The sequence below is a fragment of the Lolium rigidum genome, chromosome 3, assembly GCF_022539505.1.
Source record: "Lolium rigidum isolate FL_2022 chromosome 3, APGP_CSIRO_Lrig_0.1, whole genome shotgun sequence".
Taxonomy (NCBI): Eukaryota; Viridiplantae; Streptophyta; class Magnoliopsida; order Poales; family Poaceae; genus Lolium; species Lolium rigidum.
Window position 1 is genome coordinate 26258580 of NC_061510.1, and position 20183 is coordinate 26278762.

Consider the following 20183-nt stretch of genomic DNA (forward strand, 5'->3'; position numbering starts at 1 on the left):
TGTGCGAGAAGGGTGACGGAGACGCGCCGAGGCAGTCGTGGAGATGGTCGATGCCGAAGTCGATGCAGTCTGAGCCGTCGAGGACGAGGTGCTGCCCTAGTTTTGCCAGAACTAGGCGCACATCGGGGACGAAGGCATACTCCGGTTTTGCCAGAACCGAGTACGCAAGACGAATTCGAGGAAGGCGAGGCGCCGATCCGAGCTTGCCAGGCCCGGGGACGCATCGGGGACGAAGGCACGCGGCGGTGTTGCCAGCACCGTGCATGCGTAGGACGGGACCAGTACAAATGGTGCGCCATGTCGGAGTAGACTTAGCAGAGGAAGACTCAACGACGGTTGTCGGAGTAGAGTAGCAAGTGTCGTAGTCGGGGAAGATGCGAGGACGCTGGCGGCGGAGATGTAGTGGACGAAGACGTAGAAGACGGGCGTTGCGGTGGTCGGCGAGCCCAGCGCGACCTGGAGTGGTTGGCGAGCCCAGCGGCGACCTGGGGTGGAGGCGCGGCGGCGGTACACGAGGTTGGCGAGGAAGACCGGGCGGCGTGATGAAGACAATGCGCAGACGGAGGCGACCCGCGCCGAAGGGCGGCGCTGTGGTGGCCTCAGACGTCGATGCGCGGGGGACGGTGAAGGTGATCGCGTGCAGCGACGCCACAGCCCGAGGGGCTGGCGTAGCTGCAGGGCGCGAGTCGGTGCAGCGGCGGGAGACCACCAGCGACGTACACGCCTCGGAAGGCGCGTCAGAGGCCGGTAGCGTGGACCAAAGGCGGCGGCGATGCGGCCCGAAGGGGCGACGCAGCGGCAACCCGATGCTCGATCGGTGGTAGGCGCGTGCTCGGGGACGTGCTTGGCGTAGACGTGCGCGGGGTCGGTTGATCAGACCGATGGCGGCGTGATACGCGCCATGGCGTGGACGGCGCGCAGATCGGAGCCGATGGCGCTGCAGAACTGGACGCCTATACTGCCGGATGCACGGCTGGAACGGTCGGCCTGGGGTCCGGTACGACCGGCCTGGGCGCCGGTCCAACTAGCCTGGAGCCCGGTTTGCCGGCCTGGGCGCCAGGTGACTGGGCGGAAGCCCCTGGATAGCGTCCCGGTAGGCACCGGTTCTGGGCCCGATTTAGTCCGATCCGACCCGGTCTGGAAGCCGGTCCGGCGGGTTGTAGCGCCGGGTAATCCGGTCAGGTGGCCGGTCTGCCGGCCGTGGCGCCGGCCCGTCCGGTGCTAAGGCCGGTCGGCCGGGTCGTGTCGCCGGCCGCCTGACGGATCTGACCGACGTCGGCACGATACGCGCCATGGCGTGGACAATGCGCAGATCGGAGTCGATGGCGGCGCTGTCGATGTAGTCCCGGTCGATGGCGACGAAGACGGACAGGCGATGGAGACAGCGCGAGCAAGAACAGCCTGCTGCGATGCACGTAGGGGCGCCCCGTGTGCGGCGCGTGCGGCTGTGCCGTGCGGTTGATGGCCGGTGCAGGTCGATGCCGTTGTCGGAGTAGAGGCGCAAGAGGACGACGGTGATGGGCGACTCAATCCGATCTATGATCGGTAAACCAAAAAAGAAAAACGCCGGTCGAGCGACCGGCGACGCAAAAAGAAAACCAATCTACGGATTGGGAAAAAAAGACTCGAGAGCAGCGGATCAACGGATCGGCGGACGAACCCTCATACGGGTTGCGCGGCCCCCGGAGTAGGCCATGGAGATTGACCTCCCCGGGGGCGGCGCGGGCGGAAGCGCGGGTGGCGGCTAGGTCAAGATCAGCGCCGCTCTGATACCATGTAGAAGGATAGAGGGATATGCGGAATATGTTGGATGTTGTATTGAGCCTCTCGGACGAGTATATATAGGGGTACAAGTCTTGGGATCCAAGAAGACTATCCTAGAGATAAGACGGGAGATGATTACAAATCATATACTACTAAATACACATATACCAAATATATCTCTAACATATAAGATCAAAACCAAATCCGATGGGTCAGTGACACACCGTAAGTCTTTTCTCGTTGCCCATTGTTTCTAGAAAGCATGCGATTCTGATTATGAAAAGACCTTTGCTTCCGTTTCACACATGACAACTGTTCACACTCTGATAGTTCTGTCAGCAGCCGTTCATGGATTATATCTCAAATAGCCGCGAAGAATGTTTTTCTTCACTATGATTTTTATTTAAATTTATAAGAAATCTCACATCGTGTTGATGCTCCTGCAGAACACATATGTCATGCTAAGCGCGGCTCTTTGTGGTATCAAGTAAGGTCCTCGAGCCTGGTTTGAGCTTTTCAGTTACGTTGTTTATGCTGTTGGATTCTCACGTAGTGACCATGATCTAACTTTACTCACTCACACTTCTGAGCATGGACACACCGTACTCTTGCTTTTTGTGGACTGACATGTTCACCAGTCGAGATGATGTGGACTAAATTGCTTTTGTGAAGCAAGGCCCCAGTGAGCAATTCGTGATGTCTAATTTAGGCCATTTGGCCTACTTCCTAGGGATTGTGGTGATGTTTGCAACTGATGGATACTTTATCTTAGCATCAATAGATTGAAGATCCGATCTCACTATATTGTATTACATACACACGACTTACCACTACACCCATGGAACTACATGTACATCTTTGTATTAAGGATGGCGTTTTGCTTGAGGATCCCTCTCGATATCGCCATATTGTCGATAGTCTTGTCTATCTTATTGTCACATGGCAAGATATTTCTCATGCCGCTACATGTGCTCAACCCAATTTATTAGTGCTCCCACCTCAATTCATTATGGCCACTTGCTTTGTGTGTTGCGTTATTTGGGGGCACAACTTCTCAATGTTTGTTTAATGATTGTTCGACTCAGCTTCAGCTTCATGCTTACTCTGATTGATCCTAGGCGAGCGATCAAGTTGATCAACGACCTTTTACTAGTTATTGCATCTTTCTTGGCACTTCTCTCATTGCTTGGAAGTCAAATAAGCAGACTACGGTGTAACGATCATGTACTAAGGCAGGACTTCAAGCCATTGCCACAACTACTTCAATTTGTATTTTGGCTCCACTAGTTATTCTCTAATATTGGTGTGGAATGCAAGGACCCTACACCTCTTCGTTGTGATAATACTAGAGCTATATAGATTACAAATGATCCTGACAAGCATGAATTGAGAAAGCAAGTTGGAGAGGATGCTTCATTCACACTTCTTATTGCCATCAGTCAACCATTGCTCTTTAGTATGTCCCGGTTGAACTGTATGTTGCGGGCTTGTTTACGAAAGCTCAAACCAGAGAGCAACATCGTCTTCACAGCCTCAAACTCAATGGGTTAGATTGGCCAAATGCTTTCTCAAATCCACCTTGAGCTTGAAAGGGGATTAAGTGTGTAATATGTGTGGCAGAGACTGTTGTAGTACCGGCCCATATGAGTCCTATGTAACTACCACTACAAAATAGATGAGCATTATTTCACTTTCCCCATTCTGTACATCCAACGGGGGAGAGCCCCATGAAGGTGACGTGACACGCACCGAGTTGGTGGATCTCTAATAGGAAGAAACGCGCACGTGTGAGGAGGAAATAGTAGTTCTCGAAAAAGTTGTTGGTGCCAACTACGATCCGGCGGTTTTTGCATTCCCGTGTTTTTAAAACCGTACAACCTAAAGAGGCTCCAAATATGACATGGAGGAAGAATAAAATGTTGTTTGGTTGGGTTCTGGTCCAAGCCAGGCGCTAGACGCATGCAGCTCATGGAAATGGTAATGTCATTGATCCAAAAAAAAAATCAAAATAGGTAATGTCGTTGATCCCATTTAGTATAAATAAAGTCCTCTTTACCTAAAAAGTTGGTTATATGACTTGCATATGAACTTGACTGAATGGTGCATTTGATTGGAATCGTGCACACCACTGGTGTAGCTATTCGATTCATGAACAAGAATATAGTCAAGCAACGGGCCGAGCACACATATGTGCGTGCAAAGTCACTACAGGAATGGACGCATACGCCGACGGCCAGCTGCCCTCGGCGTAGCCACGCCTGGCCCTCGGCGTAGGCTACGCCGATGGCAGCCCTCGGCGTATGGCGTCGGCGTTTAGGTCCCTCGGCATAGACAATATTGCCGTCGGCGTAGCCCGGCCCTCGGCGTAGCACGCTACGCCGACGGCAAAACCGTCGGCATACAAATTTTAAAAATTTGAATTTTCATTTTTCCAAAAAAAATTCAAAAAAAAAATTCGAAAAAAATAATAATTTTTTTTATATGCCGACGGCCCTCGTCATAGAGTTTTAAATTTTTTCAAATTTTAAATTTTTTTACACCATTTTTTTTCTTTTTTTTACTTGTTTATCTTTCACCCACACACTTTTAACTCTAAGTACACCTAATCCTAGGTCAAATTACAATCATGGTTAAACTTCCCAGTCGGTCACCCATCCTCACACTACTCCAACCTCAGCACGCTTAACTTCTTGGTTCCATTCGGATGAGCTTCCGTTAAAGAATTGACACCTTACTGATAATAATAGTCTATCAACCCTATTAACCCTTGGACCGTCATGTCACAACTCTTTATTTTTGAATTTCAAAAAATTACTTAAGTAAACAACAATGAATATATAAGTAAAAATGAATAATAATATTGAATTCAAATAACAATAAAATAATTTTATTTTTTGGTTTTTTCTATTTAATATGGAATAATTAATATCTTTAAATCGAAAAACCGAAATTCCACAAATAATATGTCTAAATCGATCAGAAAAATGAGAGGAATCTAAATATAACATCCATATCATCATTTGAACCTAAAAATTACAGTAATCCATATATGACGTCCAGCTTGCCATCTGGCCAAAACGGCCCCCTCCGGAGATGCGAAATGGCCGTACCGGACGCGCTAGTGCACCGTTCGCCAACATGCTAAACGGAAAAAAATTAGCACATAAAGTGATGTGTTATAGACCTAAAAACATTTTTCGCGGAATTTATTGAGCGACGGAAAGCGTACCCCTAGTTCAAATCCGGTCAGTTTCCAGCGGATTCGGCGGGACACCGCAGGAAGCCGCATGGATTTCCAGATAGCTAGCACGCACATATGGCATGTGATATGTGGTGCGGAGGCGGTGTCCTACCACTACGCGGAGGTCTCGCGCAATACTAAAATACGCCTCGTGTAGCTGCTTCACAAAAAAACTCGTTTTGGCACCCCGAAAATGAAAAAACCATCGCCCATGGGTCGGATTGGAAATCCGCTCCCGGGGCCATGCCTTCCTTCCCAGGGACCACGCATGTGTCAAATATGGCCTCGTTCCGACAAACTATGCGGTGTCACGGGCCGTTTCCTACTCATTGCCCTAAAAGCCATAGAACTCCAGACGTGATAGCTCTGTTTGTGAAGGGTTTTCCAAAATAATTGCCGTATCCTAATTCCAATTTTTGGAGTGGTTACTAGGACACATAAAATGACGCCATGCAGCTCCAAGGGATTTTCTAACTTAGTTTAAATTGCCATCCGGCCAAAACGGGCCCCCACGGAGATGCGGTATGGCCGTACCGGGCGCGCTGGTGCACCCGTTCACCATCGCGCTAAACGGAAAAAATTTAGCACATAAATTGATGTGTTGTAGACCTAAAAATATTTTTCCCGGAATTTATTGAGCGACGGAAAGTGTACCCCTAGTTCAAATCCGGTCACTTTCCACCGGATTCGACGGGACACGAGCGGGAAGCCGCGAGGGATTTCCGGATAGCTAGCACGCACATATGGCATGTGATATGTGGTGCGGAGGCGGTGTCCTACTAGTACACGGAGGTCTCGCGAAATACAAAAATACGCCCCATGTAGCTGGTTCACAAAAAAAACCCGTTTTGGCACCCCGAAAATGAAAAAACCATCGGCCATGGGTCGGATTGGAAATCCGCTTCCGGGGCATTGCTTCCCATCCCAGGGACCACGCACGTGCCAAATATGCCATCGTGGGACCGTTTCCTACTCATTTGCCCTAAAAGCCATAGAACTCCGGACGTGATAGCTCTGTTTGTGAAGGGTTTTCCAAAATAATTGTTGTATCCTAATTCCGTCTTTTGGAGTGGTTACTAGGACACATAAAATAACGCCATGCGGCTCCAAGGGATTTTCTAACTTAGTTTAAATTGTCATCCGGCCAAAACGGGCCCCCACGGAGATGCGGTATGGCCGTACCGGGCGCGCTGGTGCACCCGTTCACCATCGTGCTAAACGGAAAAAATTTAGCACATAAAGTGATGAGTTGTAGACCTAAAAACATTTTTCCCAGAATTTATTGAGGGACGGAAAGTGTACCCCTAGTTCAAATCCGGTCACTTTCCAGCGGATTCGGCGGGACACGACGAGGAAGCCGCAGGGATTCCCAGATAGCTAGCACGCACATATGACATGTGATATGTGGTGCGGAGGCGGTGTCCTACTACTACGCGGAGGTCTCGCGCCATACAAAAATACGCCTCATGTAGCTGGTTCACAAAAAAACCCGTTTTGGCACCCCGAAAATGAAAAACCCATCGGCCATGGGTCGGATTGGAAATCCGCTTCCGGGGCATTGCTTCCCATCCCAGGGACCACGCACGTGCCAAATATGGCCTCCTTCCGACAAACTATGCGGTGTCACGGACCGTTTCCTACTCATTTCCCCTAAAAGTCATAGAACTCCGGACTTGATAGCCCTGTTTGTGAAGGGTGTTCCAAAATAACTGCCTTATCCCAATTCCGTTTTTTGGAGTGGTTACTAGGACACATAAAATGACGCCATCCGGCTCCGCGGGATTTTCTGACTTCGTTTAAATCGTCATCTGGCCAAAACGGGAACCCGATGACATATAAGAAAGTGTTTGAATTGTTACTATATTAACATGATATACATGATTCAAATATGCATGATTTTGACATAAACAGATAGAGGATGTTTTTCTGAACATTTTGATACCTTATACGCATTTTTCTGACATCATATGAATTAGTTATGATTTTTACAAAATTAGACAAATTAGACAAATAGTCTACGCCGAGGGTGTCCGTCGTCGGCATAGCCCTGTCTACGCCTAGGGCCAAACATATGCCGAGGGCTGCCCTCGGCGTAGACTTCGCTACGCCGACGGCAACGATACGCCGAGGGTGAGACTCGCTGGCTGGCCGTGCCGGGCCATACACCGACGGCCCCGACATTTGGCCGTCGGCGTATGCCACGGCCCTCGGCGTACGTCGCCATTCCTGTAGTGAGTGGCCAAGTTCACGAGCAACGAAGTTAAAGTCGGCCTTCTTTTTTTGAACAAGGAAGGGCACCACAGGTGCCAATTTCATTCAGCTCAAATGCAAAGTACAACATGAATTACAGATTCCTGCCAAACTGAAAGATTCAGAGTAGAAATAGTAGGGCGATTCACGGATTCTAAAAGGAAAGGAGAACACTAGTGTAATTATAAAAGAAGCATGTTGTCTTCAGCTGGACAGAATCCCTCTTCGATAACAGCCAAGACACCTCGAAGAGATCGATGTTCGTATTCGCTTGGAGGTCAATCTTTTTTGCAGAACCTACAGTAGCATGAGGCTTTTGCCCCTGATCCGACACACTTGGATTCTGTGACACGAGCATTCACCACTGCTCCCTCCAGCCAGCACTGCGTCTTGCACCAGGCGTCAACACATAACGGCAGTGGGTTCGATCTGTATCTGCAATCCTCTGTAGAAGAAAAACACATAGTTCCGTCTCAGCAGTCAGCATAATCTAATCATACGGAAATGTTCATGAAACTCACAAGGACATATAAATACAGTGACAAAGCTAGTACAGAGAGAGACAAGAGAACACGAACCGGCCACTGCAGTAGGATTCCCGTGGAGCACGAGTACAAGGAGGAAACACAGAATAAAGGGTCTGGCGTCCATGATAGTTTCTTGCGAGACCTCAAGGATTGTGCGTGTCAGGTTTCGTTTGCTAAGAGTAAACACAGAGAGTAGGTATGTCCAAAACGATAGGCGATGGTGTGCTTATATATTGTCCCCGCGTGCCTGGGAGAGTTAAAGCTCCCGGCCAACATATCTTCAAGATAGGCTGGATGTTAATTGTACCGGGATTTGCTAGCTAATCTGAGGCGACGGGAATTTAGCTAATAACAGCTGTTTTTACTGTATTATTAGTAATTATTTGCGTTGGTGATCTGTGCTCGGCAGTGAGCTGGAGACAGGTATGACATGGCAGAAACGAGGACAGAAAGAGGGAGGTTCAGAGCATATTCACACGCCGCTTCTAAATTGTAGCCGGCAACACAAGGGGTCGCCGGTGTATTACACTCATTGTTCAAAAAATCGGCCAGATACCGATTTATCGGACGATTTATCGTGAATCGGGTGGTAGTTTATAAGATCGCAGCATATCAGCCAATTTATCGCGGCACCAATATTTTGACCGATTTTCTGTCCTGAGCCGATATTTTATCCGATTTTCACTTTGGTGACCAATATTCGGCCGGTTGTCAGTGAAATTTCGCTGAAATTCGGTATGCCAGTCGATATTTTTGTCATATGGTCTGTGCATTAGCTCAAATTTTCCATTTTTATTGATTCAAATGCAAAGAATGTTGGTAATACTTGTAGTCAATAATCCAATATTATTTTTACATATCATATATTAGAAAATTTAGTGCTGAAAATTAGGATTTACAAAAATTAAGCCGATAAATGGGCGACCGATAAAATCGATTAATCGGCCGATAAGCGATTAATCTCTATTTTGAGGCTGACCGATAAGTTAAGTTTAACGATTTCTTGAACATTGATTACACTAGTGGAGAATAGATCTATTGTCCCGACACGTAAGAGGTTTTTGTCTCGGCTGATCAACCGAGACAATCCTGGCCCGCTTACCAGCCGGGACATATAGTCCACCACGTGGCCGTCGCGGGACGCGCAGGGGGTCACCCCTTTTCTCCCAGCCGGTAACACAGACCGGGAAAAAAGGCTATTTCATTAAAAAAATTATTTTTTTAATTATTTTTCACTCCCTCGTTTTTTCTTTTTTTTCTTCAGAATTTCTATTATTTCAGTTATTTGACAAGTTTAGTTTCTAAGTACACTTAATATCTAGTCAAATTACTTACATGTGGTCAAACTTCGTGCACGGTCACACATCCTTCCACTACTGAAGTACTAGCACACTTAACTTTCGAGTTCCTTTCCGTCTTGCTTCCAAGTGCTTCGCGCATGTTGTTGATAGCAGTATCATATCAACCCTATTAACATGTTGGTCGATGTCACACTTCTTTATTGTTTGAATTCCAAATAATTTTTTAATAAACAAAAGTAATGATGTAATAATAATTTGTTATCACCGGAATTTGACCAAGTTAGAGGTGGGCCACGATCAAGATGGGCTTGAAGATTATATACGGAAGAAATACGTGGATCGGCCTTATATGCAAAAAGGGCTAGTTGCCCATATATCTGTAATTTAGTAGATCGTATCTTAGATAGAGTTTTACCCGTGCACGGTTAGGTGCACGCCTAAATTAGAAAGTCCCCTGGACTATAAATATGTATCTAGGGTTTATGGAATAAACAACAACCAACGTTCAACCAACAAATCAATCTCGGCGCATCGCCAACTCCTTCGTCTCGAGGGTTTCTACCGGTAAGCAACATGCTGCCTAGATCGCATCTTGCGATCTAGGCGGCACTAGCTTCATGTTGTTCATGCGTTGCTCGTATCGAAGCCTTTTTGATGGCGAGCAACGTAGTTATCATAGATGTGTTAGGGTTAGCATTGTTCCTCGTTTAAACATGCTTGTCGTAGTGCAACCCTAGCATATCTAGCCGCCCTTACACCTATCTTAGGTGTAGGGGCGGCACCCGCTTGATCATTATTTAGTAGATCTGATCCGTTACGGTTGCTCCTTGTTCATCAAGGATTAGTTTAATATCTGCAATAGTTAGGCCTTACAAAGGGGGGAGGATCCGGCGGCACGTAGGGTGTCGTTCGCTAGTCCTAAACGAGGATGTTCCGGGGATCAACTTCGTGTTGGTTTTTAGGCCTTGTTTAGGATCGGCTTACGATCACCGTGCGTGGCCGCGAGGCCCAACTCGGAGTAGGATGATCCGATTATGCGGTGAAAACCCTAAATCGTCGTAGATCTCATTAGCTTTATCTTGATCAACCAGGACCACCATATATTCGTGCACCCCGTACGAATCATGGGTGGATCGGCTCCTTGAGCCGATTCACGGAGATAACTCGAGAGCCGATCGAGGCTCGTATTTAATGTTTACGTGTATGCCATGCGAGAAACTAAGCGAGGCATTCTCCATCACCTTCTCGACCAGGTATAGGTCGGGTGGCACGCCCTTGCATCAGCATCGGACATGTGACCAGAAGGCTTTGCGGGCCGTCGCTCGGAGGGACCTCGGCCAGCCGCAGCCCTAGGTTGTTCCCGGCTCTACCGTGTTGACCGTCGCTGCCCGCCGGTGGGTTTTGGCAGTCAACACATTCTGGCACGCCCGGTGGGACGAGCTTCAACATCAACCACATCGCCATCTACATCTGAGATGGCGGACGGCACGCCGATCACGTACGAGGATCTGACGGACGAGCTCAAGAAGAAGTATGACGAGATCAAAGTCATCCTCGAAGCCGACCTCATCGGCTCTTTCCACAGAACCCGTTCACATGGCATCAGGTGGAAGGGGTTCTCGCCGGAAGGCGCGCTCGACGGGGTGGACCTATCCGTCCCGTCAGAAGAACGTACCAAGTCCCTGCGCCAGGAGATTCGCTGCATGGTGACTCACTCGTCGCATCGCCATGCTCGAGAGCACAGTGAATACTTTGGAGCATGTCGCCTTTCGGATGATCCAGGAGGTCATGAAGCATCAGCACTTTCTATTAGGACCAGCTCTCGGGACCTACCAAGGAGAAGTGCCACTTCAGCCCCGTCCACCGTCGTCGTTCGCATTGACGGCACCGAAGTGCCTAATCCACCGTCATGCACCGCTGACACGGTTGAAGACGCTTACCCTGGGAGGTGCCAGCCAAGAAACTCGTTCAACATCAACATGGTGGAACTGGGGCACCACCCTGACGAGGGTATAGACGAGGGCAGCTGCTCTCATAGCCGAGATGAGGTGGAGGCTACTCCATGCGATCGGCCCCGACACCGCCAAAACATCCTGGTGATGATCAAGATAGAAGCCGATGCTAGCAATCGGCCCGTAGTATCCGTATCACCTGCTCTCCCAGTATGTGGCGTCGACCTCACAGGTGACGGAAAGCTAGGGTATGGGTTTACATCGGCTGATGAGCTAGAAGAAGTCGACATCGGTCCTGGGGATAAGCCGCGACCGACTTTTATCGGCAAGAAGTTAGATCCACGGCTCGGGGGACGGATGATAGCCCTGTTGAAGGAATACCCGGATTGCTTCGCATGGGATTACACGGAGATGCCGGGTTGGACAGGAGCATCATCGAACATCGGCTCCCCACGAAGAAAGGATTTCGGCCGTTCCAACAACGAGCACGTCGGATGAGGGCCGAAATTCGGAAGAAGTCAAGAAAGAGATCGAGAAAATGTTGGCCGCGGGTTCATCGGGCCATGCGGGTATGCTTGAGTGGATCTCCGAGTATCGTTCCTGTAGAGAAGAAGGACGGCCGATGGCGTGTGGCCATCGATTTCCGAGATCTTAATAGAGCCACTCCAAAGGACGAGTATCCGATGCACTGTGGCGGAAACATTGATAAATGCCGCTGCCGGCCACAAGGTGCTTGAGCTTCATGGATGGTAACGCCGGTTATAACCAGATCTTCATGGCTCCGGAAGATATACACAAGACCGCATTCGAGTACCGGGAGCGGTAGGCTTGTTTGAATATGTGGTCATGACCTTTGGGCTGAAGAATGCTGGTGCAACGTACCAACGAGCCATGAATTATATATTTCATGATCTGATCGGTAAATTGGTGGAAGTCTACATCGACGACGTGGTAGTCAAATCTGTCTCCACGGAGGGACACTTGGATGATTTACGGCGCGTCCTGGACCGGACTCGGAAGTTCGGACTGAGAATGAACCCGAAGAAGTGTGCTTTCGGTGTGACGGCTGGTCAGTTCCTAGGATTTCTGGTTCATGAACGGGGAGTTGAGATCGGCCTGAAGAGTCAAGAGGCGGTTGATACGTCTCCGACGTATCGATAATTTCTTATGTTCCATGCCACATTATTGATGTTATCTACATGTTTTATGCACACTTTATGTCATATTCGTGCATTTTCTGGAACTAACCTATTAACAAGATGCCGAAGTGCCGGTTCCTGTTTTCTGCTGTTTTTGGTTTCAGAAATCCTAGTAACGAAATATTCTCGGAATCGGACGAAATCAACGCCTAGGTTCCTATTTTCACCGGAAGCATCCAGAACACATGAGAAGGACCAGAGGGGGGGGCACTGGGCCCCCAGACCATAGGCCGGCGCGGCCCAGGCCCTGGCCGCGCCGCCCTATGGTGTCGTCGCCCCTTCGACCCTCCTGCGCCGCCTCTTCGCCTATATAAAGCCCCTGACCTAAAAACCTCGACACGTTCGACGAAAACCACGAAACCTTCCCGAGCCGCCGCCATCGCGAGGCCAAGATGCGGGGACGGGAGTCTCTGTTCCGGCACGGCTGCCGGAGCGGGGAAGTGCCCCGGAAGGCTCCTCCATCGACACCGCTGCCATCTCCACCGCCATCTTCATCACCGCTGCTTGCTCCCATGAGGAGGGAGTAGTTCTCCATCGAGGCTCGGGGCTGTACCGGTAGCTATGTGGTTAATCTCTCTACTATGTACTTCAATACAATGATCTCATGAGCTGCTTTACATGATTGAGATTCATATTAGTTTTGTATCACTACTATCTATGTGCTACTCTAGCAAAGTTATTAAAGTAGTTCTATTCCTCCTGCACGTGTGTAAAGGTGACGAGTGTGTGCACACGTGTTAGTACTTGGTTTATGCTATGATCATGATCTCTTGTAGATTGCGAAGTTAACTATTGCTATGATAATATTGATGTGATCTATTCCTCCTACATATGCATGAAGGTGATAGTGTGCATGCTATGTTAGTACTTGGTTTAGTAGCGTTGATCTATCTTACACTATAAGGTTACTTAAACATGAGCATTATTGTGGAGCTTGTTAACTCCGGCATTGAGGGTTCGTGTAATCCTACGCAATGTGTTCATCATCCAACAAAAGTGTAGAGTATGCATTTATCTATTCGTTATGTGATCAATGTTGAGAGTGTCCACTAGTGAAAGTCTAATCCCTAGGCCTTATTCCTAAATACTTCTTTGCATTACTACTTGCTTGTTTCTTGTTTTCTTGCGTTACTACTCTGTTGCAATACTACCACCATCAACTACACGCCGACAAGCTATTTTCACGGCACCGTTGCTACTTGCTCATATATATTCATACCACCTGTATTTCACTATCTCTTCTCCGAACTAGTGCACCTATTAGGTGTGTTGGGGACATAAGAGACTTCTTGCTTTGTGGTTGCAGGGTTGCATGAGAGGGATATCTTTGACCTCTTCCTCCCTGAGTTCGATAAACCTTGGGTAATCCACTTAAGGGAAAACTTGCTACTGTTCTACAAACCTCTGCTCTTGGAGGCCCAACACTGTCTACGGGAAAGGAGGGGAACGTAGACATCAAGCACTTTTACGGCGCCGTTGCGGGGAGGAAAGGTAAAAGGTACTCACACTCCGGACCTCGGCTACCAAGCTATTTTCCGCCATTGTAAGTACTCGAAGCTATTTCCTTTAGATCCTGCAATTGCAACTTTTTGTTTCTTGTTTACACTAGCTAGGCATAATGGAAAACAACAAAAAATTGGTGAGCTTTTTAGTCTTTTTCCTGATTTAGAATTGTTTGATGCGAAAATTAAAAAACCTATGGAACCTTATTTGCATGCTAGTAGCGATGTTATTAGTATGAACGCAATTACTGCTAATGCTATGAAGAAGTCTAAGCTTGGGGAAGCTAGCTTTTGTGATCTTTTTAGCTTCCCATCTTTAGGGGAGAAAATTTGTTCTGATAATGCCTTATCTCCCATATGCGATACCTCTAATGATGCTCCTGATATTTTGAATCCACCTGCTGAAAGTATTCCGTATAAAATACCTATGAAAATTATTGAACGTGTTATGGACAATCACTATAAAGGGGATGGAACTGTCCATCCTAGAGATCATTTATTGTTTTTGCACGAATTATGCGGGTTATTCAAGTGTGCAGGTATCTCTATGGATGAAGTGAAGAAGAAGCTATTCTCCGTTTCATTTGTCCGGTAAAGCGGCGCATTGGTATAAATTGTTGGAGAATAGGCATTCTCTTGGTTGGGAGGAAATTGCATCTCTCTTTTATTCTAAATTTTATCCTCCGCATGAAGTGCATATTGATAGGAATTATATTTATAACTTTTATCCTCGTGATGGAGAGAGTATTTCTCAAGCATGGGGGAGATTGAAATCTCTAATGCTCAAATGTCCCATTCATGAGCTCCCCCGTAATGTTATTGTTAATAATTTTTATGCGAGGCTTTCAGGACAACACAAGGACTATCTGGACGCGTGTTCGAAGGGATCTTTCACAAGCAAGGAGGTTGAAGCTAGGTGGGATCTTCTTGATCGGATTAAGGAGAACGCTGAAGGATGGGAGAACAATGAAGGTAAAGAGTCGGGTATAAATTATGATTATGAATGCATTGAAGCTTTTATGGATACCGATAAATTTCGAAATATGAGTGCTACTTATGGTCTTGACTCTCAAGTTGCTGCAAATCTTTATAAAGCCTTTGCTTCTCATTTTGAATTGCCTAAAAATAATTTTGATAAGTATCATGAACCTTTTAAAGAGGCTTGCATGAAGAATGAAATTGTTGTTAATTATTGCAATAAGCATGCTCAAACTCCTAAAAATGCTATTTCTTATAAGCATGTTAATTTTTGTGGAATGCATAGACCTTGTGGAATTAATCAAGTCAAAGATGAATATTGCATCCATCATATTAATGAAAAAACTAGGAAGTGGCTTAGGGCTCTAGATGATCTTGGTAAAAAAGTTTGTGCCCTCTATCCTTTTATTTGTGAAGTTTGCCATGAAGTGGGTCATTTTAATTTTCAATGCTCCTCCAATGATAATTTGAACCCAATGAGTGCTGCAAATTTGTGTTGTGATGATGAAATTACTCCTAATCAGCATGATGAACTTACTTTATTTTTGGGGTGTGAAGAAGCTGTCGAGAAAAATCTCTTTGTTACATATGAGTGATCTTGATATTGATGATGTCCTGCATGGGTGTTTTTCTTATTGCATTGATAATAGCCATACAAATACTTACATACAAAATATTTTAGAAGATGACACCTTGCCAAAATATGATAGGACCGCTGTGTGTTTTCAACTAATTAATGAAAAGGAGGGATCCTCCCAAGTTTCTTCTATTGTTTACGAAAGTAAATCAGGTTATGCGGACAAGCCACCCTTCAAGCCTCTCCCTCCTGAAGAAGGGAACGAGGAAAAGGAGAAGGAGAAGAAGAAGAAGGAACGAAGAAGAAGAAGAAGAAGAATAAGGGGAATAAAAAGAAAGAGGTAATGACATATCCCCGCGTATATGAGATAACGATAGGTAACCGTAAGTATGTTGCTCCTGATGATTATTGTGATAATGAATCTGAATACGATGATCTTCCTATGCCCTCTACATACATTAGCAATCATGATTTGAATGAGCACACTACCTTTGATATTGCAAATCTCTGGGAAATTAATTCGAAAATGATGATGATAATGATTGCCATAGTGTCGGTGCTATCCATGCTTCCTCCCATAATGATATAGAAAGCTCTAAGCTTGGGGAAGAGGTGTTTGCAAATCCTTTAGCTACTGGTCATTATGTTCTTGATACATCTCCTTCTAATAACAATAATGGTGTGGACACGAGATAAACCGATTGTGAAGGATAACTATTCTATTTCTTATGATGACACTATGCCTCCGATCTCTAATGATTATTATAAAGAATGCTATGATATAGGTTCTAACTATCCTTATGAAACTTGTCATAGTCATGATTGGATTACCAAAAACAATCCCCTTAATAGGCAACTTGTTTACCATGTTCAAATTCTTGATAATAATCTTGCTCCAATTACTATTAATGAGAATAACTCTTCTTATGCCAAATTTAATGATACTTCTATGCATATGAACCATGATAAGAATGTTTTAAGTGATGGGTATATTGTGGATTTCATCAATGATGCTACTGAAAGTTATTATGAGAGAGGGAAATATGGGTATATGCATCTTAATAATATTAAGTTTCCCCTCTTTATGTTGAGAATCTTGAAGTTACTCGTGTTTTATCCTCTTATGCTTGTCACTTTGTTCTTCATGAATTCATTTGTGTACAAGATTCCTCTTCATAGGAAGCATGTTAGACTTAAATTTGTTTTGAATTTGCCTCTTGAAGCTCTCTTTTGCTTCAAATACTATTTCCCGCGAATGGATTATTAAAACTGCTTGAGCCCATCTTAATGGCTATAAAGAAAGAACTTCTTGGGAGATAACCCATGTGTTATTTTGCTACAGTAATTTGTTTTTATTTTGTGTCTTGGAAGTTGTTTACTACTGTAGCAACCTCTCCTTATCTTAGTTTTGTGTTTTGTTGTGCCAAGTAAAGTCTTTGATAGCAAGGTTGATACTAGATTTGGATTACTGCGCAGAAACAGATTTCTTTGCTGTCACGAATCTGGGCAAAATTCTCTGTAGGTAACTCAGAAAATTATGCCAATTTACGTGAGTGATCCCCAGATATGTACGCAACTTTCATTCAATTTGGGCATTTTCATTTGAGCAAGTCTGGTGCCATTTTAAAATTCGTCAATACGAACTGTTCTGTTTTGACAGATTCTGCCTTTTATTTCGCATTGCCTCTTTTGCTATGTTGGATGCATTTCTTTGATCCATTAATGTCCAGTAGCTTTATGCAATGTCCAGAAGTGTTAAGAATGATTGTGTCACCTCTGAACATATTAATTTTTATTGTGCACTAACCCTCTAATGAGTTGTTTCGAGTTTGGTGTGGAGGAAGTTTTCAAGGGTCAAGAGAGGAGGATGATATACTATGATCAAGAAGAGTGAAAAGTCTAAGCTTGGGGATGCCCCCGTGGTTCATCCCTGCATATTTCAAGAAGACTCAAGCATCTAAGCTTGGGGATGCCCAAGGCATCCCTTCCTCATCGACAAATTATCAGGTTCCTTCTCTTGAAACTATATTTTTATTCGGTCACATCTTATGTACTTTACTTGGAGCATCTGTTTGTTTTTGTTTTTGTTTGTGTTTAAATAAATTGGATTACATCATGCTTGTGTGGGAGAGAGACACGCTCCGCTGGTTCGTATGAACACATGTGTTCTTAGCTCATAATATTCATGGCGAAGTTTCCTCTTCGTTAAATTGTTATATGGTTGGAATTGGAAAATGATACATGTAGTAATTGCTATAAATGTCTTGGGTAATGTGATACTTGGCAATTGTTGTGCTCATGTTTAAGCTCTTGCATCATATGCTTTGCACCCATTAATGAAGAAATACAAAGAGCATGCTAAAATTTGGTTTGCATATTTGGTCTCTCTAAGGTCTAGATAATTTCTAGTAAGGTGTTTGAACAACAAGGAAGACGATGTATAGTCTTATAATGCTTGTAATATGTCTTTTATGTGAGTTTTGCTGTACTAGTTCATACTTGTGTTTGCTTCAAACAACCTTGCTAGCCTAAACCTTGTATCGAGAGGGAATACTTCTCATGCATCCAAACCCTTGAGCCAAACAACACTATGCCATTTGTGTCCACCATACCTACCTACTACATGGTATTTCCTGCCATTCCAAAGTAAATTGCTTGAGTGCTACCTTCAAACAATTCAAAATTTATCACCTCTGATTTGTGTCAATGTTTTATAGCTCATGAGGAAGTATGTGGTGTTTATCTTTCAATCTTGTTGGGCAACTTTCACCAATGGACTAGTGGCTTCATCCGCTTATCCAATAATTTTGCAAAAAGAGCTGGCGATGGGATTCCCAGTCCCAAATTAATTAACTCAAATAGACACTCCTCCATGGTATGTGATTGTTGGACGGCACCCGAAGGATTCGGTTAGCCATGGCTTGTGTAAGCAAAGGTTGGGAGGAGTGTCATCATAATAAAACTAAAATAAAAAGGCACTCCTTCATGGCATGAGATTGTTGGCAGGCACCCGAGGATTCGGTTAGCCATGGTTTGTGAAAGAAAGGTTGGAAGGAGTGCCATCCAAAAATAAAATAAAATGGGAGCCGCTCTTTGAAGGTTTGTCTGGCAAGGGGTTAGAGTACCCGCTACCATTCGTTGACAACAACATACACCTCTCAAAACTTTATTTTTATGCTCTCTTAATGTTTTCAAAATAAAAGCTCTAGCACAAATATAGCAATCGATGCTTTTCCTCTATGGAGGACCATTCTTTTACTTTTATTGTTGAGTCAGTTCACCTATTTCTCTCCACCTCAAGAGGCAAACACTTGTGTGAACTTTGCATTGATTCTTACATATTTGCATATTGCATTTGTTATATTGCTTTGCATTGACAATTATCCATGAGATATACATGTTATAAGTTGAAAGCAACCGCTGAAACTTCATCTTCCTTTGTGTTGCTTCAATACCTCTACTTTGAATTATTGCTTTATGAGTTAACTCTTATGCAAGACTTATTGATGCTTGTCTTGAAGTGCTATTCATGAAAAGTCTTTGCATTATGATTCACTTGTTTACTCATGTCATATACATTGTTTTGATCGCTGCATTCACTACATATGCTTTACAAATAGTATGATCAAGGTTATGATGGCATGTCACTCCAGAAATTATCTGTGTTATTGTTTTACCTGCTCGGGACGAGCAGAACTAAGCTTGGGGATGTTGATACGTCTCCGACGTATCGATAATTTCTTATGTTCCATGCCACATTATTGATGTTATCTACATGTTTTATGCACACTTTATGTCATATTCGTGCATTTTACGGAACTAACCTATTAACAAGATGCCGAAGTGCCGGTTCTGTTTTCTGCTGTTTTTGGTTTCAGAAATCCTAGTAACGAAATATTCTCGGAATCGGACGAAATCAACGCCTAGGTTCCTATTTTCACCGGAAGCATCCAGAACACATGAGAAGGACCAGAGGGGGGCCCTATGGTGTCGTCGCCCCTTCGACCCTCCTGCGCCGCCTCTTCGCCTATATAAAGCCCCTGACCTAAAAACCTCGACACGTTCGACGAAAACCACAGAAACCTTCCAGAGCCGCCGCCATCGCGAGGCCAAGATCTGGGGGACAGGAGTCTCTGTTCCGGCACGCTGCCGGAGCGGGGAAGTGCCCCGGAAGGCTCCTCCATCGACACCGCTGCCATCTCCACCGCCATCTTCATCACCGCTGCTTGCTCCCATGAGGAGGGAGTAGTTCTCCATCGAGGCTCGGGGCTGTACCGGTAGCTATGTGGTTAATCTCTCTACTATGTACTTCAATACAATGATCTCATGAGCTGCTTTACATGATTGAGATTCATATGAGTTTTGTATCACTACTATCTATGTGCTACTCTAGCAAAGTTATTAAAGTAGTTCTATTCCTCCTGCACGTGTGTAAAGGTGACGAGTGTGTGCACCGTGTTAGTACTTGGTTTATGCTATGATCATGATCTCTTGTAGATTGCGAAGTTAACTATTGCTATGATAATATTGATGTGATCTATTCCTCCTACATATGCATGAAGGTGATAGTGTGCATGCTATGTTAGTACTTGGTTTAGTAGCGTTGATCTATCTTACACTATAAGGTTACTTAAACATGAGCATTATTGTGGAGCTTGTTAACTCCGGCATTGAGGGTTCGTGTAATCCTACGCAATGTGTTCATCATCCAACAAAAGTGTAGAGTATGCATTTATCTATTCTGTTATGTGATCAATGTTGAGAGTGTCCACTAGTGAAAGTCTAATCCCTAGGCCTTATTCCTAAATACTGCTGCGTTACTACTCGCTTGTTTACTTGTTTCTATCGCGTTACTACTGCTGCAATACTACCACCATCAACTACACGCCAGA